The sequence below is a fragment of the Bos grunniens genome, chromosome 24 (genome assembly GCF_055505025.1).
Source record: "Bos grunniens cultivar Pamir isolate PY7600 chromosome 24, Bosgru_T2T1.0, whole genome shotgun sequence".
NCBI lineage: Eukaryota > Metazoa > Chordata > Mammalia > Artiodactyla > Bovidae > Bos > Bos grunniens.
Window position 1 is genome coordinate 40,625,708 of NC_141188.1, and position 26,929 is coordinate 40,652,636.

General features: G+C 45.2%; 1 protein-coding gene across 33 annotated transcripts in view; it reads right to left on the reverse strand.

Moving 5' to 3' along the window:
• The window catches only part of EPB41L3 (erythrocyte membrane protein band 4.1 like 3), a 239,395-nt gene that overhangs the window by 126,173 nt on the left and 86,293 nt on the right, over positions 1–26,929 (reverse strand). For 7 of the 33 annotated variants that reach the window (XM_086372340.1, XM_086372332.1, XM_086372336.1 and 4 more), the window contains exon 1: positions 18,504–18,643. The exons of 9 other annotated variants lie outside the window; for them this stretch is intronic. The gene's annotated coding sequence lies outside the window, so the exon portion shown is untranslated. Of the gene's footprint in view, positions 1–15,524; positions 15,667–18,004; positions 18,135–18,503; positions 18,644–26,929 lie in introns of those variants that run through there. 17 more of the 33 variants (XM_086372337.1, XM_086372323.1, XM_086372315.1 and 14 more) reach the window with 9 other exon arrangements.

Here is a 26,929-nt window from a genome sequence, read left to right on the forward strand (position 1 = left end):
CACCCTACATCTTAGGAACTCCTGATACGTCAGGCTGTTTCCCATTTTTTTCCTTTTCAAAAATTCTCAGGCAAAAGAGTCACTTAGCACTTACAACCAAGAACTTTGAAACAACATATCCAATGCCAAGTATGTTTAAGAGCACAGGGTGGGGCCTCTGAACTGCTCCGGGCTTTGTCAAGAGAAGGTACTGAAGCCACCAGCTGTGTCTCCCCTGCTCAAGGTCCCTAAGGAGGCTCTGCAGAGCACTGGGGACATCCCGTGTTGGAGGAAGCCTTCGCAGGTGTCTCCTTGCTGAGTTCCTGCAGGACCACTGCTGCCCCTGACCATGGGATCATCTTAGCTTCAACCATGAGGTCCATCCGACACACAGGATGGTCTGTTTTTCCTTAGAAAGGACTCACCCTCCTTCCCCTGCACTGAGGGGGATTCAGCTGAGCATATCTGGTCCCTTCCTCCTGTGGTTAGTTATCCCCCAGCTTTGCTCTTCGGTCCTCAGGGAAACACTGGGAGGGAGTGTTTCACCCCCTTCACTGTGCTCCCCAAGTGTTATAAATGAGCACAGCCCAACCTACAACGTCCTCAGGGATGAAAGCCTCAAACACAGCTCAGGAACGAGACTGCTTCATCTTTTGCGGCAAGTCAAGGTCCTGTCCCTGCTCTTCGGCTACATTTCCTACTTCCTGTTGGGTGTCCTGACACACTAACAACAGGTAGTAACCAATGATGTTTCAAATGTGTCAAACCAGAGATGCCCCCAAAGAAAGATGCTTCAAATCAAGGAGCGAGCAATAGAGGCCAAAGAAACTAGGTCAGCAGATTTATTTCTGAGCTGAAAAAGTTGGATATGTTTTTGAGTCACAGAGCATTAATCACAGAAGACAATCCAGCTAAATTGCTTGCCTCACAAGGGCAAGGATGGAGCCAGGTCAGAGTGGTTAAGCACCTCCCAGGAGTTAAACTGTGGTGGTTAGAAAAGGCCCAAGTATAATAATACATTTACCATCAGAGTATTATTTTGTTATTAAGGTCACTGCCCATCAAATAGGAGAAGGCAGTGGCACCCCACTCCAGTACTCTTGCCTGGAAAATCCCATGGATGGAGGAGCCTGGTAGGCTGCAGTCCATGGGGTCGCTAAAGAGTCAGACATGACTGAGCGACTTCACTTTCATTTTTCACTTTAATGCACTGGAGAAGGAAATGGCAACCCACTCCAGTGTTCTTGCCTGGAGAATCCCAGGGACGGGGGAGCCTGGTGGGCTGCCGTCTATGGGGTCGCACAGAGTTGGACATGACTGAAGCGACTTAGCAGCAGCAGCAGCAGCAGCCCATCAAATAAGACAAATAATAAAATTGTTCTTCCACGTACAGTATCTTTCAGGAATTCAAACCCAATGTTTCCACAATCAAAGTGCTCTTTAAAAAGGAAATATCTAAAACCTGCTCATGTGAAATGCAATTAATGATAAAATAGGTTAAGACAGCAAGATCAAACCAGTGAATCCTAAAGGAAATCAACCCTGAATATTCATTGGAAGGACTGATGCTAAAGCTGAAGCTCCGATACTTCGGTCACCTGATGCAAAGAGCTGACTCACTGGAAAAGACTCTGATGCTGGGAAAGATAGAGGGCAAGAGGAGAAGGGGACGACAGAAGTTGAAATGGATGGATGGCATCACCGACTCAACAGACATGAGTCCGAGCAAATTCTGGGGACAGTGAAGGTCAGGGAAGCCTAGTGTGCTGTGGTCCATGGGGTTGCAAAGAGTCAGACACAACTGAGCAACTGAACAACCGCAGCAGCAAGTACCACAGAATCACCTACCCTAAATGAAACAAATGCATTCAAATCACCACACTGTCCTCAGTACATCTCCCAAGAAGATTCCTTCCATAGGAGAAACAGTCAATGCACATTTAACACTTCTGAAGACTGTGGTGATGCTGTTTCTACTGAACGGGATTTCAACATTATCCTCTTTCCAGTATCAGATAAAAGAATGCCAAGAAACAAGACTGCTCTATCAGGTAATTCTATTTCACTTTTATAAAGCCATAACAACAATTAACAAACCCTTTAAAGCAGTTTCCAACTTGCTAATCTGGGTCTAAGACAGAATCCAGACTGCCTATGCTGAGAAATGATGGCTTCAAAATGAGTAATGGCTGTTATCAGACCACCTAAAACCAGAGAAGCCAGAGGCAGGGCACCAGTGCGGCCTGCTCAGAACTATTGTGTGGTCATGCATGGATGTAGGTCAGGAGGAATAATGATGGGGGATGATGGGGGCAGGGGGTGCACGCTAGCCATGCCCATGGTCATCAGAGAATATCTAAGCTGCTATCCAGAAAAACATCTATTTCTGCTTTATTGACTATGCCAAAGCCTTTGACTGTGTGGATCACAATAAACTGTGGAAAATTGTGAAAGAGATGGGAATCCCAGACCACCTGACCTGCCTCTTGAGAAATCTGTATGCAGGTCAAGAAGCAAAGAGACACTGATGTATAGAACAGTCTTATGGACTCTGTGGGAGAGGGAGAGGGTGGGAAGATTTGGGAGAATGGCATTGAAACATGTGAAATGTCATGTATGAAATGAGATGCCAGTCCAGGTTCAATGCACGATGCTGGATGCTTGGGGCTGGTGCACTGGGATGACCCAGAGGGATGGTATGGGGAGGGAGGAGGGAGGAGGGTTCAGGATGGGGAACACATGTATACCTGTGGTGGATTCATTTTGATATTTGGCAAAACTAATACAATTATGTAAGGTTTAAAAATAAAATAAAATTAATTTTTAAAAAATAGAAAAAAAAAAAAAAAACAGTTAGAACTGGACATGGAACAACAGACTGGTTCCAAATAGGAAAAGGAGTATGTTAAGGCTGTATACTGTCACCCTGCTTATTTAACTTAAATGCAGAGTACATCATGAGGAATGCTGGGCTAGAGGAAGCACAAGCTGGAAATAAGATTGCCGGGAGAAATATCAATAACCTCAGATATGCAGATGACACCACCCTTATGGCAGAAAGTGAGGAAGAACTAAAGAGCCTCTTGATGAAAGTGAAAGAGGAGAGTGAAAAAGTGGGATTAACGCTCAACATTCAGAAAACGAAGATCATGGCATCTGGTCCCATCACTTCATGGGAAATAGATGGGGAAACAATGGAAACAGTGGCTGACTATCTTTCTGGGTTCCAAAATCACTGCAGATGGTAACTGCAGCCATGAAATTAAAAGACGCTTACTCCTTTGGAAGGAAAGTTATGACCAACCTAGATAGCATATTCACAAGCAGAGACATTACTTTGCCAACAAAGGTCTGTCTAGTCAAGGCTATGGTTTTTCCAGTGGTCATGTATGGATGTGAGAGTTGGACTGTGAAGAAAGCTGAGCACTGAAGAATTGATGCTTTTGAACTATGCTGTTGGAGAAGACTCTTGAGAGTCCCTTGGACTGCAAGGAGATCCAAGCAGTTCATCCTAAAGGAGATCAGTCCTGGGTGTTCATTGGAAGGACTGATGCTGAAACTCCAAGACTTTGGCCACCTGATGTAAAGAGCTGACTCATTTGAAAAGACCCTGATGCTGGGAAAGATTGAGGGCAGGAGGAGAAGGGGATGACAGAGGATGAGATGGCTGGATGGCATCACCAACTTGATGGACATGGGTTTGGGTGGACTCTGGGAATTGGTGATGGACAGGGAGCCCTGGCGTGCTGTGGTTCATGGGGTCGCAAAGAGTTGGACACGACTGAGCAACTGAACTGAACTGATCTGCTTTACCACTCAGTCAGCTCCCCTTTATCAACCAGGCACATTCAACTCACCATCCTGAACTCAAAGGCTCATCCAAGAACATGTCATTGCTGGCATCAAGAAAAAAGGAACATAACGGAAAACAAATTTCTCAATGGAGGGAGAACATTCCATTTCACCAATGCTTCTGGAATACCTGGATAGAGAAATTCCAGGTCTCCACCCTCCCCAAGAGTAGACAAGATACACAGATTCAGAGAAAAATACTGTCAATAAAAGAAGCAGAAAAAAGGGCAGTCATGAAAGCTTTCTTTTGGATAAGAAATTCTTCAAAACCAAGTTATAAATTATTTTGCTGATAGGATACCATGACTATCTATCCTTATATGTTGGAATCACTTCCTATGGCAATCCAAGTGGAAATTTATCATTTGTTTTCCTTTAATTAGAATGCACATCTAATCAAAACCTCACTATCGACTTGATGCTTCATTAAAGAGCCCAGAAAACCAAGCACACTTTGATTTTCCAGCACTGAATACAAAGAGTGAAAACGAGAGGTGTACGAATTATCTTCCAAATTACAAGAAAATGGAATATTCATCGGTAAGGAAGAGGGGCAAAAAAAACGTGTTTACCTTTGACTGTGCTAATAATGGAAGGGAAAGAAGGGGGCAGGCCAGATGGCATGTCTGGGAAGGTACAGATGATTGTGGAAGTGCTAATTCTTGAGGAGGGGGAAAATTACGATACTCTAATGAGCATAAAGAACTGCAAGTCCAAATTAATTGAAAATGACTGGAACCCAACTGTCACTCTGGGAAGCATGGCTGAGCTCACAGCTCAGAGCAGGAAGGTCTCGACCTGGTGCACACACACTGGCTCCTTCACCTCTTGGCAAGATACCTCGGGCCACACAGGCCAGCTTTTCCCATCAGGGGGGCCTCACTTACTGAAGCTATATTTACAATTCAACATTAAATCACTCTGAACACAACCGTATCCACTAAATCAAAGGTTAAAGATGGATCAATAAAAAGTTCTCCTTCGTAAGCTCACATCTTCTTCTTTTATTTTTGGATTGATAATGAAATGTGTTTGTTTTCTAAAAAAAAGAAGACTCCTGCTTGTATGTACAATGTAGGTTTATTCATAGTAGACAAACCACCACAACTAAAAGGTCGACAATAAAAACGTGGCAAATTCCTATCACATCGTATCTTGAAGGACTCCTTCAGTTAGCTGGGTACTGAGCAGCACTGTTCTCAAAGCTGGGGTCCATGGTGAACAGTACAGATGTTAAGTCCTAGAACAGATGAAGCAGATGCTCTGGTTGGGGGAGGCACACGACAGACACAAACAAGTAAAACATATACTCATATGAAGAAAATGGATGCAGAGCAGGGAGTCAGTGCTGGGTGGGGTGAGAGGCGATGGGGTGCAGGTGCAGAGGCAGGACGTCTTAGGCTGATGGGCAGCAAGGACACTCATCCCTTGGTGTCTGTCTTGGGGAGGGGTGATTGATTCCAGGACACCCTCAGATACCAAATTCCATAGAAGCTCAAGTCTCTTATGTAAAATGGCACATGCTCAGTCACTCAGTCATGTCTGACTCTTGCTACCTTTCAGGGACTGTAGCCTGCCAGACTCCTCTGTCCATAGAATTCTCCAGGCAAGAATACTGGAGTGAGTTGCCATGCCCTCCTCCAGGGGATCTTCCTGACCCTCCTTTAGGGGATATTCCTGACCCAAAAGATCAAACCCTCATCTCCTGCATTGGCAGGTGGGTTCTTCACCACTGAGTCACCTGGGAAGCCTATAAAATGGCACTGTATTTGCTTAACCCCTGCACATCTTCCCATAGACTTTAAATCATCTCTAGATTACTTATGGGATTCCCTGATGGCTCTGCAGGTAAAGAATCTGCCTGCAATGCAGGAGACACAGGTTCAATCCCTGGTTCAGGAAGATCCCCTGGAGGAGGAAAATGGCCACCCACTCCAGTATTGCCTGGGAAATCCCATGGGCAGAGGAGCCTAGCAGGCTACAATCCACAGGGTTGCGAAGAGTCAGACACTATTGAAGTGACTGAGCATGCAGATTACTTATAATGCCTAACACAATGGAAATACTCGGTAAATAGTTGTCAATACAATGCAAATGCTATGTAAATAATTGTTGGGGGCAAATTCAAGTTTTGATTTTTGAAATTTTCTGGAACATTCTAAAAAAATATTTTTCAATAACACCTAACACAATGGAAATACTATGTAAATAGTTGTAAATACAATGCAAGTACTATGTAAATAGCTGCTGGGGACAAATTTACATTTTGCTTTTTTTGAACTTTCTAGAACATTCTGAAGAAGTATTTTTCAATCCATGGTTGGCTGAATCCAGGGATACACAGCGTGAAGATATAGGGTTGTACCATGTTCTGAGGTGAGAAGCACAATCCTGTTCAAGGCCTGGTGAGGAAGCCATGAGCTCTGGTTAAAGCATCAGTTTTCACCCCCAAGAACTACACCATGGGCTCCTGGAGGTCATGGAGCCTTCAGGATGAACAAAGCTGCAGAGGGACAGGTACAAGACACTGTTTAAAGTTGCTTAAATGTGAACACCACCACAAATAATTTAGTGATGCTATAGAGAATCCTAGGAGGGAGGGAGGTACAACTGCAGAGGAGAACACAGGGAAAGTAAGCAATTTGGGATAGTGCTCTCTCTCTTAAAAAGTGATGTTTTTAAGAGATAAAAACATCATTAAAAAGTGACATTTTTAAAAAGTTTTATCTCTTAAAACTGGATGTGGGATACAGAGGTGGTCACTGTACCTATTACTCAACTTTTTCAGGTATCAGAAATATTACACACTATTTCTAAGAGAGATCGTCACCCCATCTCGACGTCCTCTGAGATCTGAGTTAAGACCCATCCATGGGTCATCCTGACACGGATCTCTACGTAATGGACAAGGCTGTCCAGTATTTCTAATCTGCTGTGATCAAGAATATTTTACCACTGGTGGAAACGTTTCTGGTACAAGGAGACAGGAAACAAATTAAGGGACTGGAAAAGCTGTCATCACTTTCCTAGCTCTCAAACGACACATCAGAGCCTTTTAGGGTCCACAAACAAGGGCTGCACAGAAGGCCGAAATCTATGTTCAGTGCTTTCCACTGTCAGCAGTGTCACCTTAGACACAGCCCCTCATCCACGTAGGAGGCGGGCACTTTTAGCCATGTCACCTCTGCTTCTCAATGTACTTCTTTAAAAAAAATAAAACGCCATGGATACCAGGACCTCTTATATGCAGGCGTGTAATTCACACCTCACCTGTATGTGGGAAAGATTCCTGGGGGCCTGGGCTCCCCCAATTCCTGCTGCCCCCACCCAGACCTCTACCTCCAGCAGTTCGCTCCATCCTCAAAACCAAGGAACGCAAGGAAGCAGAAACACCAGGTGCTCCCAGAGGAGACGGGTCCTGCTCTCTGAGTCCCTGTGAGACACCAATGTCAGCAGCTGAACCAAAGCTGTTTCAGGCACAAGACAGCCTCGGTGCTCCTGGGTGCCCAGGAGCCCTGAGCACTGCTCCTTCTAAACACGCTTCCAGGTGTGTCTGCCCCCCATCCCCCTCCTCCTCTGCACACCCTATTCACTCACCCTCTCCCGGGCCTCAGCTTCCAAGGCATTAATAGCATCCTTTTGTAATGAGTCCCCATCTTGATCTAGAAGCTGGACTGCTCTGGTGTGAAAGCTACCGGACATCTCTCCCTGGATGTCCTGTGGACCCCATGGACCTCTGCAACACTGTCACCTCCCCAGTGTTCTTCCTGGATCCAGTCTCATCCCTCAGTCGTGTACCATGTCTGACTAAGCATCCTTTCCCCCTTGGCCTTTGTACCTGCTTGTCAGTCACCCCACAAACACCCCCTCTCTAGTCCACTCTGGATCCTACCAGACCCTCCCCTTCTCCACCACATGCTGACTCCTGGCCACTGTTCAGGTCTAGGTTAGACCTCACTCCCTTCTGCCAGGACCACATCCCAAGTCTGAGTGGTGAGCTTCTTGGGGAGAACTTGGAGCCCGATGCCCCTTTCACAGGCAGTGACAGCTCTGTGCCCTGGGGGAGCCCAGCGAGTGGCTGCTTCTTATTTTCATTTTTGCTCTGTCGCTGACACCGGCACAGTGCTAATGCGAAGTCCTCAGGATGTATTTCATCATCAGGAGAAGGAATGAAGGCACAGGATGGTGGGAGCAAAGCATGGAAGAAATCCAAGATGTTTCTTCAACTAAATGTCTGCTACCTTAACTCACTAAAAAAAAACAAAACACTGATTATCATCATATTCTACATCTTACAGCTTGAAAATTGGATTGGATCAATGGAAAAGTACCATTGGCTCATGACAGTGACAAAAACAGAGACGCTACTTTGCCAACAAAGGTCCATCTGGTCAAAGCTATGGTTTTTCCAGTAGTCATGTACAGGTGTGAGAGTTGGACCATAAAGAAGGCTGAGCGCTGAAGAACTGATGCTTTCGACTCGTGGTGCTAGAGAAGACTCTTGAGAGTCCCTTGGACTGCAAGGAGATCAATTAAGTCAATCCTAAAGGACATCAACCCTGAATATTCATTGGAAGGACTGATGCTGAAGCTGAAGCTCCAACACTTTGGCAACCTGATGCGAAGAGCCGACTCATTGGAAAAGACTCTGATGCTGGGTAAGATAGAAAGCAGAAGGGGGCAATGGGATGAGATGGTTGGATGGCATCACTGACTCAATGGACATGAGTTTGAGCAAACTCCAGGAGACAGTGAAGGACAAGGAAGCCTGACATGCTGCAGTCCATGGGGTCACAAGGAATCAAACACAACTGAGCGACTGAACTACATGAAGGTGATTCCGCAGGAAGGAAGGGTTGTTCTACACTCCTACATGAGAATTTACATCTCTGAGAGGTCCAGAAGCTTTTTAGTCAAGTCACAAATCCAAGTCTTTGGACACCTTTCGTGTGCACCCATGAGAAGATGAACTGGGACACAGTAAAGTTCTGGGTTCGGGTGAACCACATTTGCAGTAAGAATTCAGAAAAGGGTGGAGAGAGTCCCTTGGACTGCAAGGAGATCCAACCAGTCCATTCTGAAGGAGATCAGCCCTGGGATTTCTTTGGAAGGAATGATGCTAAAGCTGAAACTCCAGTACTTTGGCCACCTCATGCAAAGAGTTGACTCACTGGAAAAGACTCTGATGCTGGGAGGGATTGGGGGCAGGAGGAGAAGGGGACGACAGAGGATGAGATGGCTAGATGGCATCACCGACTCGATGGACAGGAGTCTCAGTGAACTCCGGGAGCTGGTGATGGACAGGGAGGCCTGGCGTGCTGCGATTCATGGGGTCGTAAAGACTCGGACATGACTGAGAGACTGAACTGAACTGAACTGAATACAGGTTGAGATCAGAGGCAGGTGTAGGTTTCATAAACACTGACACTTAAACGAATTTTGGAAATGTTCTCTAAGAAAAAGATGATACAGTTTGAATTTAAACTTAAGTATAGGCTCCGTTCAGAGAAGGCAATGGCACCCCACGTCAGTACTTTTGCCTGGAAAATCTCATGGATGGAGGAGCCTGGTAGGCTGCAGTCCACGGGGTCGCTAAAAGTCGGATATGGCTGAGCGTCTTCACTTTCACTTTTCACTTTCATGCATTGGAGAAGGAAATGGCAACCCACTCCAGTGTTCTTGCCTGGAGAATCCCAGGGACGGGGGAGCCTGGTGGGCTGCCGTCTGTGGGGTCGCACAGAGTTGGAAACAACTGAAGTGACTTAGCAGCAGCAGCAGCAGCATAGGCTCCATTAGTTTCATGCATGGTTAAGCCCACATCTGAGTGGGAAGGTTCAAGAGATCAAACTTAAGAAATAAGAAAAGAATGCATGGTCTCAGTAAAAATCATATCACAAGAAAGGTAAGGTACAAGAGAGGGCTTGGTGAGTATAAAAGCTATGTTTTCAGTAGCTGGGCTTCCCTGGTGGCTCAGATGGTTAACAGTCTGCCTGCAATGCAGGAGACCTGAGCTCAATGCCTGGGTTGGGAAGATTCTCTGGAGAAGGGAATGGCAACCCACTCCACTGTTATTGCCTGGAGAAAATCATGGACAGAGGAGCATGCCTGGGACTACAGCCAGGCGCTGTACGAGGCCCAAAGACATGCAGCTGATGGAAGATGTGACTCTTGCCTGGCACCGATTACCACCTAAGGGTTGATGTCTCACTTGCAGAGGAAGGGTGCAAACAAGAAGGACGGACTTAACTAAATGTTAACCGTCCCCAAGTTACAGTAGCTGAAGCAGTCCTCTACACCCATCAACACTGTGACCTGGTCCTGCTTCAGAACATTCATCCCAATCTGAAATCCTATTTGCGTATTGCTGGTCCCCCAGCTTGAAATACAGCATCCAGGAGAGCAGAGGTGACTCCAAGATGGTGTCTGAAGACACCTGCAGAAGGCACAGTGAGAACTGAAAGGCTATCTGCTGGGGGTGGCGACCTGCTGGGTCTCTACTGAGACTGGGCCATAGCGTCAGACAAGCTTCTGAAGACCCTTAGGCTGCATCGAAACTGTAGGTCCAAGAACTGGAAGCTCCCTCTTTTTTTTAATTTATTTGGCTGTGCCAGGTCTTAAGCGCAGCATACAGGACCTTTAGCTGCAGCATGCAAACTCTTAGTCGTGGCATGTGGGATCTAGTTCCCTGAGTAGGGATCAAACCCGGGCCCCTGCACTGGGAACGCCGAGTCTTAGCCACTGGACCACCAGGAAGTCCCCTGGAAGCTCCCTCTTGAGTTCATTTTTCTTTGCTGTTGCTTTTGTTGTTCAGTCACTCAGTTGTATCCAACTCTTTGCAACTCCATGGACTGTAGCCCACCAGGCTCCTCTGTCCTTCACTATCTCCCCGAATTTGCTCAAATTCATGTCTGCTGAATCAGCGAATTCATTTTCAGATCCTATTAAATCAATGCTTTGTTTTGTTGCCCCCATATGAAAGTTAAGAATTTCACAATATCTTGAAAATATCTGTAAGACCCAAAGTACTCAGCCTGATTTTGATCAGCAGATCACATTTTCTCATAGAAGCATCTCTGCTTTACTAACTTCACTCCATTTTTCTATTATTCATCATAAAGAGAGAAAACTAACCTCAACTGAAGATGTATTAAAGAGCCACATATTTTCAATTAGACATTCATTTCATACTCCAGACCATTACACTACATGATTATCATCCCTACTTAACAGATAAGAAAACTAACCCTTAATCCTACTTCCTTAACCTTTTAAATTTTATATTCATTTCCTAGGGCTACAAAAGTGGTAAATGATGGATCAGCCATACAGAAACCCAGACAAGGGTCTTTCCTCCATGCTGAGCATTCTCACAATCATTAGGACTATTTATTTCCAGTGTATTATCTTTATTAAGACACTAGCCAGTAGGGCTTCCCTGGTGGCTCAGTGGTGAAGAATTCGCCCGCAATGCGGGAGACTCAGGTTTGAGCCCTGGGTTGGGCAGATCCCCTGGAGAAGGAAATGGCAACCCACTCCAGTATTCTTGCCTGGGAAATCCCGTGGACAGAGGAGCCTGGCGGGCTACAGTCCACTGGGTTGCAAAGAGTTGGACGTGACTCATCAGCTGAACAACGACAGGAATCCGTGTCTATTAATTAGACACTTGTGATGTACCAGGTACCACATGCAGTGCTTTGTGTGTACTGCATCATTTAACCCTCATAACCTCGGGATCTCAGAGAAGGCAATGGCACCCCACTCCAGTACTCTTGCCTGGAAAATCCCATGGATGGAGGAGCCTGGTAGGCTGCAGTCCATGGGGTCGCTGAGGGTCGGACACGACTGAGCGACTTTACTTTCACTTTCATGCATTGGAGAAGGAAATGGCAACCCACTCCAGTGTTCTTGCCTGGAGAATCCCAGGGACAGGGGAGTCTGTTGGGCTGCTGTCTATGGGGTCGCACAGAGCCGGACATGACTGAAGTGACTTAGCAGTAGCAGCAGCAACCTCGGGATCTAAACATTATGGCCATTTTGTAAGTGATCAAATAGACTCAAAAAGTTAAGAGACTTGACCCACATCACACAGCAACCACATAGCAAGCCTAGGAGCCCATCCCAGGGCTGTCAGATTCCAAGACACACATTGTTATTGTTGTTGTTTTAGTCACTTTCCAGGTGAGTGGTAAAGAATCCTCCTGCCAATGCAGAAGATACAAGAGAAGAGGGTTCAATCCCTGGGTTAGGAAGATCTCCTGGAGAAGGAAATGTCAACCACTCCAGTATTCTTGCCAGAAAAATTTCATGGACAGAGGAGCCTGGCGGGCTACAGTTCATGGGGCCACAAAGAGGAGCATACGACTGAGCAACTGAGCACAATTATCAACAGTGGCCTCTAGACAGTGCAGTTTCTTCTGCTTGTCTTTCAGTATTATTAGAAAATATTTTACAGGGAGTATGCATTATTCTTAATACCTGAAATAACAGAGAGGTTTTAACTGGAAGGAAAAATAGGAATGAAAATCATTCCATCTTCTGAACATTTCATTTTCCACCCTAATCAGTCCAAAAGTAATAATTAGGCTTCAACTAAATACGATCACAAAAAATATGTCATGAGTTGCCAAAATATCAATCGCTGAAAGGAACTAGCATTACATACAATTTCTGAAATTTTTTGGATTACTCCTTTAACAAAAGGTCATCTGTCCCCAGACTCCTGTTCTTCTAATACACCCTACATTGATCACCAGATGAACACTGTCTTTCCTACTCCACTACTTTCAATGGCTCCCTAGTACCTAGCAAAGTGCAAAATGTTCCTTAGTCTCATATTCACCATAAGGCCCCACACTCTCTCCTGAGACTCATCTCTTATTACTCTGCAGGGTAAAGACTACATTCCAGTTACCTTGAGGCCTCCTACCTTTCAGAGTGTTCTATCTGGAATGTATTCTCAATGACTAGTCAAAGTCCAACCATCTTTCAAGGACCCAAATGGAAAAGCCAAACTTGAAAATGAAAACCGCTCAATAGGTTTTTCCTACAGAGGGATGCACCTCAGTTACCAAATACATAGAAGGGGGCATGTGAATAAGCACTGAACATCACAGAGCATTTTTAAAATTTGCATAGCCAAGTACAAACCCTATCTCATAAAATTCATGACACTGTTAATTCTAAGAAATAAAGCAATACGTAGCACTCTGCCAATTAAGTGGTGACTCATATGTTGGAATTTTAATTTTCTAGTTATTTAGAGAACTCTTTTACACTTAATTACATATTCTCTGCATGCACAAAGAGAAACAAAATAAACTAGCCAAGGTACTCAAAAAAATTCTATTACAGGTCAAAATCCAACTTTCTCAAATTGCATGCTGATTCAGTTACCGTGATCTATGCCTTTACACAGGAAATACCACCTATGTTTCTTCATGGGTGATGCGCTATTTCTTATGCGTGCTCCATTATGTCTCCAAGATTTCCTTCCAATCAACTGACACCCAATCTCCAATTTTTGACGTCTGCGTCTTTATCAATGAATTCAGTTGCCAGCTTTCTCTCTGCCATATGGCTGAGAGCAACTGTAAGACATATCCCAATTTCAGAGATGTGCAAATGTGGAAAAAAAAAAAAAAAGGTTTGTTTTAGAGAAAGGATGAAATGTGGAGCTTGACTAAAACACAGAGAAAGTCACTACTGGAGAATGTAAATACAACATATATAAAAAAATGACCAAAGAAGAGAGATCTACATAGATGGCTAATGGGAAGCTGTTATAAAGCACAGGAAGCTCAGCTCAGGGCTCTGTGATGACCTAGAAGGGTGGGGATGGGGGAGTGGGGTGGGAGGCAGACTCAAAAGGGAGGGGATATATGTATGCATATGGCTGATTCATTTCACTGTACAGCAGAAACTAACACAACATCTTAGGGCAATTATATTCCAATAAAAACATTAAAATAAAAAAATTTTTAAGGAGAAAATAGTTTTTCTCTTCTTAGTTCAACATCAAGATCAATATGATGGCCCAGCCCTCATTCTGCTTTTGTCTCCCTCCATCTGATCCCTCTCCCCTTCTTCTGAGTACATCTGCTCTACTGATGTCCCCATGACACCAATTAGAGATGGCAGGAAGGGAAGCAGGCTGCCTGCCCATCTTCTCTCAAAGAAGCCGTCCTTTTTTCTCACGGTACCTGCAGTATTCTCTTCTTGGATCAGACAAAACCTCTAGAACCTACCTAATCTGAGCTGTGGCCAGAGCAGCAAACTCGTTATGAAGAGGACCGTGCGGTTAGAAACAGCTGCATACAAGAGTCTGAACATTCTCATTTTTAAGGAAGTGGCCATGCTTTTTAAGCCTTGTCGACTATTCTTTAATAGTGAAGCATAAGTCACATATGGCCTCACTTCTTAATCCAATTCCATAAATATTTACTCAACACCCTATGAGTTTAGACCTGTGCTGGTCTGGGAATGAAACTCCAAGCAAAAGGAAAATAAGTCCCTCCAAACAACAGGCACTCATTCAGTTTAAGTGGAGAGAAAAAAACAGTGCATGAGGCAGAGGAAGTATCCCAACTGTTCTCTAGATTGAATACAAACCTTTCTGCTTTTGCTTTTTTTTAAAGTCTGTAAGGAAGGGTTATAAGAACAGTGCATCAAAATGTCAGCCATCTAAAAATTAAGTTGTCAGCTTTTTCCTCTGTACTGCAAATTACCAAAGAATTAGGGGTTTGGCGCTAATAGAAGCTTACAATTGTGAAGTGTGCAATTTAGCCAATCATGGTTAAGTCTAAAAATGCAACACCAAAGACGTTTCAACGAATCGAGCTGCAGTTCTGGTACTTAATTTCAACTTCTCTATTTGGGCTATCCTTCCTTTTTTTTATTTTCCTTCCCTTTTGCGTTGGCAATGTGTTCTGGACAGTGACATGGTTAAATGAGAACTGCTCACAGGTCCCACGCACATAATATCCTCACATGAGAAAAGGTCAGTCATCTTACTGAAGAGGTGGCAAGAAGACCCCAGGCTGCAGCTGTTCTGTGGGTCTCCTTTATGCTCGCATCACATTCAAATCAGGAATCACAACAGGAAACTGATTAATCACAAATTCGGGTGCGGCCTGTCTGGGATCATCTCTGCACTAGAATGCTCAGTTCAGAGAATTCAAAAGTGCTAAATTATAAAATCATCTACACATAAACCAAAAACTTACACAGAAATCAACTACCCCAAATCACTACAGGTTATCTTCTACACTTGTGAAACCTCTTGCTTTCTTTTGCCCATCTTTTTTTTCTAATTGCCAATTGCAAACACATCACTGGAAAACACATCAGACAGAACACCGTCTACCCAGAAAAAGACCGTATCTCGACAGATACCACACCACACACTTTTGAAAGACAAGACTAACCACCTACACCAAGAATTTAGCAAGAATGCTACTTAGGTACAAAAAGAGTAAGAAATATACTGACTCTATTCTCTGCATTAATATATACTCGTTAATTAAATATGATTTTTCAATGGCCCTCCTAAAAAACTAACAATATTTTCCTTAACAGGAGGAAGAGTCAATCATTTCTACTACTGCACACACACACACAAACGCTCTGCTTCCTTAATCTATGAAACACACTTTCCCATGCAGGCTTGCATCCATATCTCATGCTTCAAACAATACCTTATGGTGCAGTTCAACTGGAGAAAGGACAGCCTCATTCATGGATCAGGCAAAGTTAATGCCGGCAAGATGCTTTAGACGGTCTGGTGTTGCTGCCCCACCCTTGTTTCCTTTGAGCCATAGTGATGTCACAACACCAGACAGGGCAGGGCAGTGACTTCATGGCTCCAGACCCTGCTTCTGAGCACACATTTCTCTGCAGCCAAGAGGAATGAAATGAGAGCAGAGCTCTCCAGGAGTGCCCGACGAATTCTCAACAAGCTAGCAGCTGTGTAGCCTTCCGAAAGAAAGAGATGCTGCATTGATACCATCAGAGATCTCTCTAAAGGAAGCGGTGCCAGAGATAAACCTGAGTCATGGTTTTCCATAGTAAGTCTCTATTTCACTATAAAGCTGACGTTCACAGGAAAACAATGGTTGGATCCTTAGAAGAGGCTGGGGAGGAAAGATGACCAAGGAACTCCAGGACTTAAGTAATCTCCATGAGAGTCAAATTCTCAAGGAAAAGAAACATGTCTTTATTTTTCAGCTCACTCTTGGAGTTCTATTTTACTGGAGAGGACATGAATTCTATTTTGTGAATTTTAAGGCTTTTTTTTTTTTTTTCCAAAAAATCACTAACTTAAATACACTGGATAGTATGTCCCTGCCATAATAACCCAACAAACTGTAAATCAAGGAAGGATTCACAAAATACTGACATCATAACATCTTTGGTCCATGAACAGTTGCCTCCCTTCTCCTTGGGCAGCCCCTTAATGCATTTGACCAATGTTTCAAGACCAAAGTATGGACAAGATAGCTTCTGACCAAGTTAAAAAAAAAATCCCAGGTCTCCTATTTCAACACAATTCAAAGTTGGCCCAAGTCCAAGCACTGTACAAGAACTGACAAAACCTGCTTTTAACCTAAATCGCACTGGTACAGAAGAAATGACTTAAAAAAAAATGTAAACAGCTCTCTGAGATACTGACCTTTGACCTCCATCTTCTCAATCCTTCAGCTCCAAGGGGTTTACACATTAAATAAAGCAGCCACTCTTCCCACTACTGAGAAATCATTCAGAAAACACGTTCTGCGCTGCCAAAATTATTTGCCTAAAGTATATTAGCTCGATAAACTGTGTGCAGTAACTCGTGCATCTGGTATGTTGCTTTTCTAAACCACTAGAAAATCATAATGCAAATGAGACTATTTAGTATTCAGCTATTTTATTTTCATCAATGCCTTCTGAAATTAACAAATTAAAGTCAGGCTTCTCAATATGGAATTTATTTCCTCTCGAAATGACTTTGTTACTCCAACTAAAGTTTTGAAAGTCTGATACCAAAATTAACGTGCATTTTTTAAAAAAGCTTTTTGATCCAAGATACGAATCACCTCCCGTTCCCCAGAGTTTACTCAAACTCGATGCGCTCTTTTTCCTTAATAGGGCTTTTCTGCTCAATTTGCTGTATAATTGCTGTGTCTAGGGTTCCCAGATCATAAATGGAGGTTTACCATTTTTGTTTGAGACATTAAAAATCAGTGTAAAATTCAAAAAGACTGTTTTTAGTGCTTGGTCTGATCTGATGGCTCTTCTACTAGGAAAGTTAATGCTACCAGGATAAACTCCAACGCACACCTGGCCGCCCCGGAGACCCTAAAATGGACCCCCCCCCCAAAAAAAAAGGAAGAGCGGGATATCTGCAAAAACAATTCCGCCAGACTGAGGTTTAAAAAAAAAAAAAAGCTGAAACACCAAGTTAAACACGAAAATGCAAGCGACGCATGACAGGGCTGCCTGGCCCTCAGGATTTCTCAGGCCGGCCTCCAGGCGTAATTAACAACACATGTTCTCTTTATCTTTCTACGTGTTCTGCAACCATCTCAACTTTAACCCTGGGCTGGGACTGAAGGAGAAAAAAACCCCTAGACAACTTGGGATCCGGAAATCTGAAAACCGAGGAGACACCGCTCCCGCGGCGAAGGACCACAGGGGCAATAGACTAGGTAACCACACCCACCGCATTGCAGAAGCCGTGAACTTGGCGGGGGGGGGGGGGAGCGGGAAGGAGGGGAAGGAGGGCGAGAGAAGAGGGGAGACCCCAGACAGCAGGGGCCCCCGCGGCAGGCTCCGGGAAACACCCGCCCGGAACTGGCGGAGACCCCGACTCCCGGAGTCCCGAGCCCAGCGCCCCGGCCTCCCCGCCCCCAGCCGCCGCAGCGCCGCCCGCGCACACGCCTCCCGGGGCAGTGCAGCCTCACAGGCGCCAGGTGAGCTGCGCCGCCCCCGGGTCCCTGGCCCCGCAGGTGCCCGAGCACCCCCTACCCCAACTCCGCACCCCGTTAGGAGGACGCTGCCTCGTCCCCCTCCCCGGCCACCCCGCTGCAGCCTCCGCCGCCGTCCGGGGGCCGCCGCCCGCCCCACTTCGGCGAAGCGGACAAGTTACATAAAAGCGGCGGCCGCTTGGAGCGCAGATGCTTTTGTGCGAGCGCACCTTACCGGCCCCGAGTCTGCCAAGCCCCGCGCAGACCCTCCGCCGCCGCGCGCAGGCTTCCCCGCGCCCCAGGCGGCGCCGCAGTGTCGCCCCCGCCCCCACCCCACCCCGAGGGGTAACTCAAAACATGGCGCCCGGGACGGGGGGAGGGCTCGGAAACTGACCGAGCAGGGGCCAGCCGCCCCTCTCGGCCGGAGCTCCGGGGGAGGCCCCCGGGGCCGGAGGCCGGGGCTCGGGCCGCGCGCCTGCCCTGCGATGCTGCAGCGCAGGGCGGGCGAAGCGGGCACGTCCCCGGGCGCGGCGCCCCGGCTCGGCCAGGGGGCCGGGGGTCCCTGCGGGGGTCCCGGCGGGCCGAGCGGGGAGGGTGCCCGGCTCCCGCGGTTCGCGCGGCTGAGCGGCGCCGCAGCCACGCGCCCGCCCCCGGCCTCCGGCCAGCCCTGCGCCCCCGGCGACCCTCCGCCTCCCTCGGCCCCCGCGGCCCCGCAGGCAGAAAAGTTACCTGGGCTGGGCCGGGGGGCCCGGGCGCGCGGCGGCGGCGGCGGGGGGACCGGCTGGGGCGCGCGTCCTCGGCGCGGCGCGGCGCGGAGGCTCGGGCGTGGGGAGGCAGCCGCAGACGCGGGCGCTTGCCGCGCTCCCCGCCCCGCTGGCAGGAGACTCGGGAGGCTCCGCGGGCTGCGGCGGGGCACACGCCCAGGGACGCGCCCGGCCCGGCTCGGCCACGGGGGAGGGGGCGCTGGGGACTTCAGGGCTGTCGTGCCGCCGCCTCCGCCTTCATCCCGGCGCGGGGTCGGGCTGGGGAGGACGCCTCCCAGACCGCTGCCAATCGCCTGAGCCTCCGGGTTTCTACTGCGATCACTGCCGGGCTCTCTATCCGCCCCCCACCCCCACCCCCACCCCCACCCCTCCCAGACACCCCCGGGAGAGTGGGGGGAGGGCGTACCTGACCTTCAGGTGAGTTATTTACTGGCTTGGGGACTGCAGGTTCCCCCCACCCACCTTTTTGAAAGAAAAAAAAAAAAAAATCAAATTGGCGGTGTTTTGCACCGGGTTGGTGTCCCAGAAAGACTAAGTTAATGGAGAAGATCTGAATTAGAGGTTGAGGGAGGTTTCCTGTTTTCCAGGCAGCCTCCTGCTCCCCACCGTCTCCCCATCCCCAACCTAAAGCTGCAGTTACAGGTGGTCTTCCCGGCCTAATGGGAAGTCATAATTGATAACGCTTCCCAGTGAAATGGCGGGGCCTGGGGCGGGTGGGGAGTGGTTTGCAGGTTTGTCTCGCAATATCACAGCCCTAGCCAAGTAACCAAGGCACATTTATTAAAATGTTTAAGGGCTTCTCCAAATACTCCTAGTCACCTTTCTGGGAGCTCACCGACTCATTCAGGGAGGGAAAAAATGGATTTACACAAGTACTGCGTTTACTATCGAGTGCCAGATAAGTGGTGCACAGTTAAATGGCTGCGGCAGAGCTTCTGGACCGGGTCTGTGGGTAACCCCGTGTTTCCAGGACAGGGAAGATGGCAATAGAAAGGAGAGAGGGCTGTACAGTGCAGGGAACCATATTCAATGTCCTGTAATAAACCTAATGGAAAAGAATAAAATGGAGGGGCATTTTTCAGACTGTATTAGAGACAGTTGGAAAACCATGGTTCCTGTGTTTCTGTGGAGTGTATGGGCCTGCATTCTTTAGGTTTGCAGCTTTGGGAAATTTTGAGGAAGAAAATGTGACTTGAGTCATGTCATAGGAAAAATATTCTGATAACACTGCAAAAACTAGAAAGGATGGGCAGACAGGAGGTGAGTATGGCATTGTTCCAAGGACCAGAGATAACAAAGACCTGAACTGTCTTTTAAGTGACAGACAAAGATGACAATTCACATACTGGTTGTGCTTGGTGATGACCTATGTTAATTTCCTATGGGGGCCACAAGAGTGTTTAGAAATATATATACACATATATGTAACATCTGTGCATATATGGTGGTTTGTGTTGCATATGAGATCTGTGAATAAAGAAAGGATTTTTTTTTCCTTTTTTATATATCCACACTAAACAACTTTCCTTTAAAGTGGACTTGAACAAATTGTATTGTTTACAGTATACACTGCATTGGCATTATCACTGGAGATACAGATGGTTTCATATTTTCATTCATTTTATTGCAGTATTTTTGCTGTTTTTTTTTAATTGAAAGCGAACCGCTTTCTCCCTGACTGATGAATCTTGGATCTTTCTAGTGATGGAAAAAATCAGCAATAGTGTAATGAAGGTCTATTTTCTTGGGAGAAAATGTTCAAATACTAAATAGCAGTTTTAAAAGTTAGAAGTACCTAACTATTCATCCTAATACTGCATGAATTCAAAATTTGGAGTAAAAACCATCCTGCTTCATAATTTAATAGTTAACCTGGGAAGTAATTATTATGAAACTCTTTGGGGTTGACCAAGGCTCTCTACTATTCTTTTTTGTTTTTCCTAGCACACACGTGGAGAAAAAGAAAGGCCAAACAAAAATTCAGGAGCATCACAGGGCTAGCTCGTCAGTACTTGCTTGTATCTCTGTAATAAACACTCTTCTTTCTACCTTGTGAATATCATGCCAAAGCCGCTGCTAGTCATCTGTCTCCCCACAGTGCCTCACTGGGTACATTGCAAGCAAGCAGTGAACACTTCTGCTAAATGAATAAATGGACATGGAATAAAGAACTAAGTTGTCACTTGGACGGTTCTGTTTCCTCACAAAGGACTATTTCCAAAATGCTTATGTTTAAAAGCACTTAGGGTTTCACAAAATAAAAAGACACTATCACATACTAATGCTGTTTAGTATCTGACTCTTTTGTGACCCCATGGACTACAGCCCACCAGACTCCTCTGTCCAGGCAAGAATACTGGAGTGGGTTGCCATTTCCTTCTCCAGGGGATCTTCCCAACCCAGAGATCAAACCTATGTCTCCTGCATGGTCTTTACCACTGAGCCATCACATATTAATACCTGCTGAGTAAAAACAATAATATAAAGACTATGCTTATGAATTATAACTCTCTTTGGGAAATAAGGAGCTCTTCCACCTGGAGAAGAGAAGGAAAGCAAAAAGAAGATAAGGTGATGATGCCATTATAGTTGATGGCATTATATTCGTAAAACACTAATAAACACTCTACATCCCTCCAGCTATCAAAAATAAAGCCGCTCTACCCCCAGAGAATTTGATATTCTTGTCTGTGTAAGACCCCTCATGGTGCTGCTTCAGTGGGTTACAGAAAAGTAGTTCTTGGGTCAAAGAAATGCCTTTCATACAGTCCCAGAGTGAGTGCAGATTTGGCCTGAGAACTCAGATTCCAGATTTTCTATGTTCATACAGGAAATGCTGAAATAATCCATGAAACGTGGGGCAAGGATGACCCCAGGCCATGACTCCAGCCCTTAGTTCTTTCTGGTCTCTCCCACTAAGAGAGGCTTACCCTACAATGGGCTTCCTGAGATTGCTCTCTTGTAGGGAAGATACAGGCTTCCCAGGTAGCTCAGTGGGTAAAGAATCCACCTACAATGCAGGAGATGTGGATTTGATCCCTGGGTTAGGAAGATCTCTTGGAGAAGGAAATGACAACTCACTCCAGTATTCTTGCCTGGGGAATCCCATAGACAGAGGAACCTGGAAGGCTACAGTCATAGGTCACAAAGAATTGGACACAACTGGAGTGACTGAGCACGCATGCACGCAGGGAAGATACATCACTAAAGGCCAAGAAGCTATCCAGAATTCTAGCCGTGGTCTGGAGAAAAGGGACACAGCTCACTTTAGGCAAAGTACGTGTGTGACTTCATCCCAAACTGTAAAGACAGGATTCCCCACGAACCTCCATCCATCCAGGAGCATCAACAGCATGCTCACTCCGTGGTATGCACTGGTACCCTGCTACCTTATGAGTGATGATAACTCCAGCTTGATGGCCAAGGCAAAGGCAGCATTTACCAGCTGTATGACAGCCTCATCAACAAGACTCCAGGAAGAGATGATGGAGAGTCTGTCTAGTGAACCCACCAGGACGTTGCCCTCCAGCAGGAGGACTGGGAGAACACTGAGGCTTGACCAAACCTGGCAGATGCGGCTGCTCTAACAGGCGTGCACCCCTGTCCATGATCTCAGACCACCTTTCATGAAAGCATGTGGTGTTTAAAAATACCTCCATGCCCTTCAGTCCTTTAGGCTGACTGTTCCTCGTCGTCAGTTGTCCTAGTAAAATGCCAACAACCCTCGCGGTAACTAGCTGAGGCTTATTTTATGCTCATGATACTCTCAGGCACCTGAATTGCATATCAAGTCCTTGAAAAGAGGACACAAAGTCTTCAGCCATAGCATTACCAGGGACCATAAATAAGGGAAATCCGGGGATGAATGCATAATTCAGAAGCAACAAGCTTGTTCTTCTGAAATGAAAATTCATTTGAGAGTTTCTGGGTTCTAAGAATAGTGTCAAGTTAACAGCTTATCAAGGCTTCCAGATGCTTCATTCTGAGTTTGTATACATCATTTCAGAGGTCTGTGTACATGCAGAGCACAGATGCAGAACGAAATTTTAAAATGCAAGTACAAATGCAGCACAAACTATGTAAAAATATGTACATATGAGAGGGAGCAAGTTTAGACCTGCTAGCACATCATTTTTTTTTTTATGTTGAAGACTTATTCTCTCTCCTCTCTTTTATTCAGCTATTTTTTAAACATTTTTATTTATTTCTAATGGAAGGATAATTGTTTTACAATATTGTGTTGGTTTCTGCCATACATCAACATGAATCAGCCATAGGTATACATATGTCCCCTCCCACTGGAACCTCCCTCCCACCTCCCATCCCATCCTATCCCTCTAGGTTGTCACAGAGCACCAGTTTGAGCTCCCTGCATCATACAGCAAATTCCCACTGACTATTTTGCATACGGTAGTGTTTATGTTTCCACACTCCTCTCTCCATTCGTCCCACCATCTCCTTCCCACCCTGTGCCCACAAATCTGTTTTCAATATCTTTGTCTCCATTGCTCCCCTGCCAATAGGTTCATCAATACCATCTTTCTAGAGTCCATATATATGCGTTAGTATATGACATTTGTTTTTCTCTTTCAAACATTTCACTCTGTATAATAGGCTGCTAGCACATCATTCTTAAAAATCATTCCTATTCATCAAAATTCCATATTTTCCTCCTTTCTATCTTTGTACTCTTGGAAAAATATTAGTCAAAAAGACATGGCTAATACATATCATGTAAGTTCTGGGCTCCAAAATCACTGCAGATGGTGACTGCAGCCATGAAATTAAAAGACACTCCTTGGAAGGAAAGTTATGACCAACCTAGATAGCATATTCAAAAGCAGAGACATTACTTTGCCAACAAAGGTCCGTCTAGTCAAGGCTATGGTTTTTCCTGTGGTCATGTATGGATGTGAAGTTGGACTGTGAAGAAGGCTGAGGGCCGAAGAATTGATGCTTTTGAACTATGGTGTTGGAGAAGACTCTTGAGAGTCCCTTGGACTGCAAGGAGATCCAACCAGTCCATTCTAGGGGAGATAGGCCCTGGGATTTCTTTCGAAGGAATGATGCTAAAGCTGAAACTCCAGTACTTTGGCCACCTCATGCGAAGAGTTGATTCATTGGAAAAGACTCTGATGCTGGGAGGGATTGGGGGCAAGAGGAGAAGGGGACGACAGAGGATGAGATGGCTGGATGGCATCACTGACTCGATGGCCATGAGTCTGAGTGAACTCTGGGAGTTGGTGATGGACAGGGAGGCCTGGCATGCTGCGATTCATGGGGTCGCAAAGAGTCGGACACGACTGAGCGACTGATCTGATCTGATCTGATCTGAAGTTTCATTGTATTAAAATATACCCTTATTAAATAATTTTTTACTTTCCATTTGTTGTGAACTTTAGAAAGTAATCTCAGCACTTGTAAATAAATAGCATAATTTCCAACAATAAAATTTTAAGGGTTAGTCTAATCCTCAGTTCTTTATAAAGTTGAAGTGCTCAATAACTATTCTCTTTCCTTTAAGTAGAAATAAAAATCCATTAAGAATATCTTTGGGCATTTTGTTTATAATGGTAAAATATAAATAATGGAAGTTGGCGATCTGTAATTCACTAAGACCATATTGATACCCCAATAGATGATCACCGTTGGGTTATGCCAAGACACGTAACATTTTAACCACTTCACCCCAAAAGACATGAAATAAATGCCAGCAAGCCCCTTAGTCTCCTGTAAAGTTGTAAATAATCCTAGCCAGCTATTCTATTTCATCCTAACCGGAATTAACAAGAATGAACCGAGGAAGAAAAAAAAAATGGTAATATGACACATTCAGATGTCTGGTTTATTAGCTTGTTGACTCTGTCTGCAGGCTTATGTTCCCCACTTTAGGCAAACAGGCCATAGTTAACTCTGTAAATTAAGGAGTATCCACCTATAACTACTCCCAAGAAAAATGTCAGCTTTGCTGCTTGATTTGATTCCTGTTTTCCAGGACTTTTATTTGCCATTTCCAATTGCCTCCTTGTCCATGCATACTTAATAATCTGAAAATAGTCCACAGCTTCCAGAATGTTCTGGGCATCAATGAAAACATCATTAGAATATCTGTGTCCCTTGAAATAAATCTGGTGCTTAATAGGTCAAAGCCATCTTTAAAGACTCCGCTGTCGACTTTCTCCTGTTCAAGATGTTTATCAGGCACTTGTCAGAACATCGAAGAAGGGCTTTTTGCGGATGATGTAAATCTGAGGAGGACACCAGAGTTTCTCAATTCAGGTGGTTTGTGAAGAGTTTAAGTCTCTTATTTCCATGTCAACCATAATCTTGGAAAGCTTATAAGCACTCACACCACTTATATCAGAATCCCTCAGAGTGCTTGTTAATAAGGAAGACTCTTGGGTCCAGCCCCAGGATAAACAAACCAGAACCCCTGGGGTGGGGACCAGAGAGCAAGCACTTTCAACAAGCTCCCCAGCTGATACAAAATCACACTTGGTTTTGAGGACCACTGGTCCAGGACACTAGGGTACAGCAATAATGATACAGGTGACAAGGTTGATGTATTATTTGCATAGCTTTTTATAGAAGGTGGGACAGAGATAAGTGAGAGACAGCCTCCTTCAGCCACATAGATAAGCAGAACTATAAGGAGGCTCTGCCATGACAGTCAGCACACATTTTGCTGTAAGAGTTATTGCTTGGATCCTGTCGTATGCGTCAATTTGCAACAGCAGTTCATTCTCAGTAAGTACAGTAATAAATAACAATGAAAGATTGTTCTGTACCCAGTTCCAGCAATAATTAGATTAGATGCCCATTTATTGAAGACTGCAATAACACTACAACTCTGACCTTAATTTCCAAGTGCACAAAACATCCTGACAAAGTTGCCAAGGGATGTCTCCTAAAAATGGGAAATGGAGAACTAATTGCTGGCAGTTTCGGTTAAGTTTGAGATTTGACTCTCCCAAACCCAGCAAATAGAAACTTTAAAGTATTCACACCTTTTGCTAGAACATACATATGCAGACAGGTATCCCTTGTGCTGATCAGTGAAAGCTAGTGAACCAAACAAATTGACCAGACATACATCTTTCTATCCTTAAGCACAAAGTGAGGGATTTTGTTTCTGAAAAACAAGATCATTATTCCCATTAGTGTTAGTCAATCAGTTGTGCCTGACTGTTTGCAACCCCATGGGCTGTAGCCCATCAGACTCCTCAGTCCATGGAATTCTCCAGGGAAGAATACTGGAGTGGCTAGCCATTCCCTTCTCCAGGGGATCTTCGAGACCCAGGGATTGACCCTAGGTCACCCTCATTGCGGGAAGATTCTTTATCATCTGAGCCACTAGGGAAGCCCTAAGAATACTGGGTGGGTAGCCATTAATATGTTGTTAATTTATGGGTCTTGTATTTTTCATATCAAGTTGTAAGATTAGTTTGGTTTTATAGTTGATGAGACCTACAGAATGAGAAATTTAAATCTAGTTTTACATCTATATATATTTAAGTAACAAAAATATGACAACATGAGGAACATCAGAAGTATTTTCTTTCTTTAAAGGTATATTAAAGAGTGAGATTTCAGCTCAATAAAAGATAATAAATCCTAATATGAACCTGCTGGCTTATGAGCAGTGGACTTTCCAGCTGGCAGGGTCAAGGGTCTCCATCTGGATACCAGATGACATCTGTCAGTAATGCCCTAGAAGAGATTCCTCTTACAGATGGGCAGTTTGGCGAGATCATATTTAAAGTCCTGTTTACCCCTGAGACCAAATTGTTTTCCAAGTGTTTGCCATGCAGGAACTAGAGCTTGCCCACAAGTCTTCACTGTTGAGGTAGCAATACAAATCTTAACTTCATTAAGATATACTGACTGAGATATCCAGTATACATATTACATATACATGTTTTATACACACACACACACACACACACATATATGGGGCATTCCTGCTGACTCAGCAGGAAAGAATCTGCCCACAGTGCAGGAGATGTGAGAGACTGTGGGTTCAATTCCTGGGTTGGAAAGATCCCCTGCAGAAGGAAATGGCAACCCACTCTAGTATTCTTGCCTGGAAAGGAGCCTGGCAGACTACAGTCCATGGGGTCACAAGAGTTGGACATGACTTAGCAACTAAAGCACCACCACTATATATATATATATGTACATGCTATGGAATAGCCTACAAAACTCTCTTATAGGTTGAGATTAATCTGTGATTGGTTCATTGCTTTTTCTCTGTGAATCTGAAGACAATTTCCACCACTGTTTCCCTTCCTACATGACCTGTCTGATCCATCAACTCTAATCCACTTGTCCCACCCTTGCTCATCAGACCTTTATCTCTGAGTTACGTTTTATTGAGCTGCATTAAGTGGA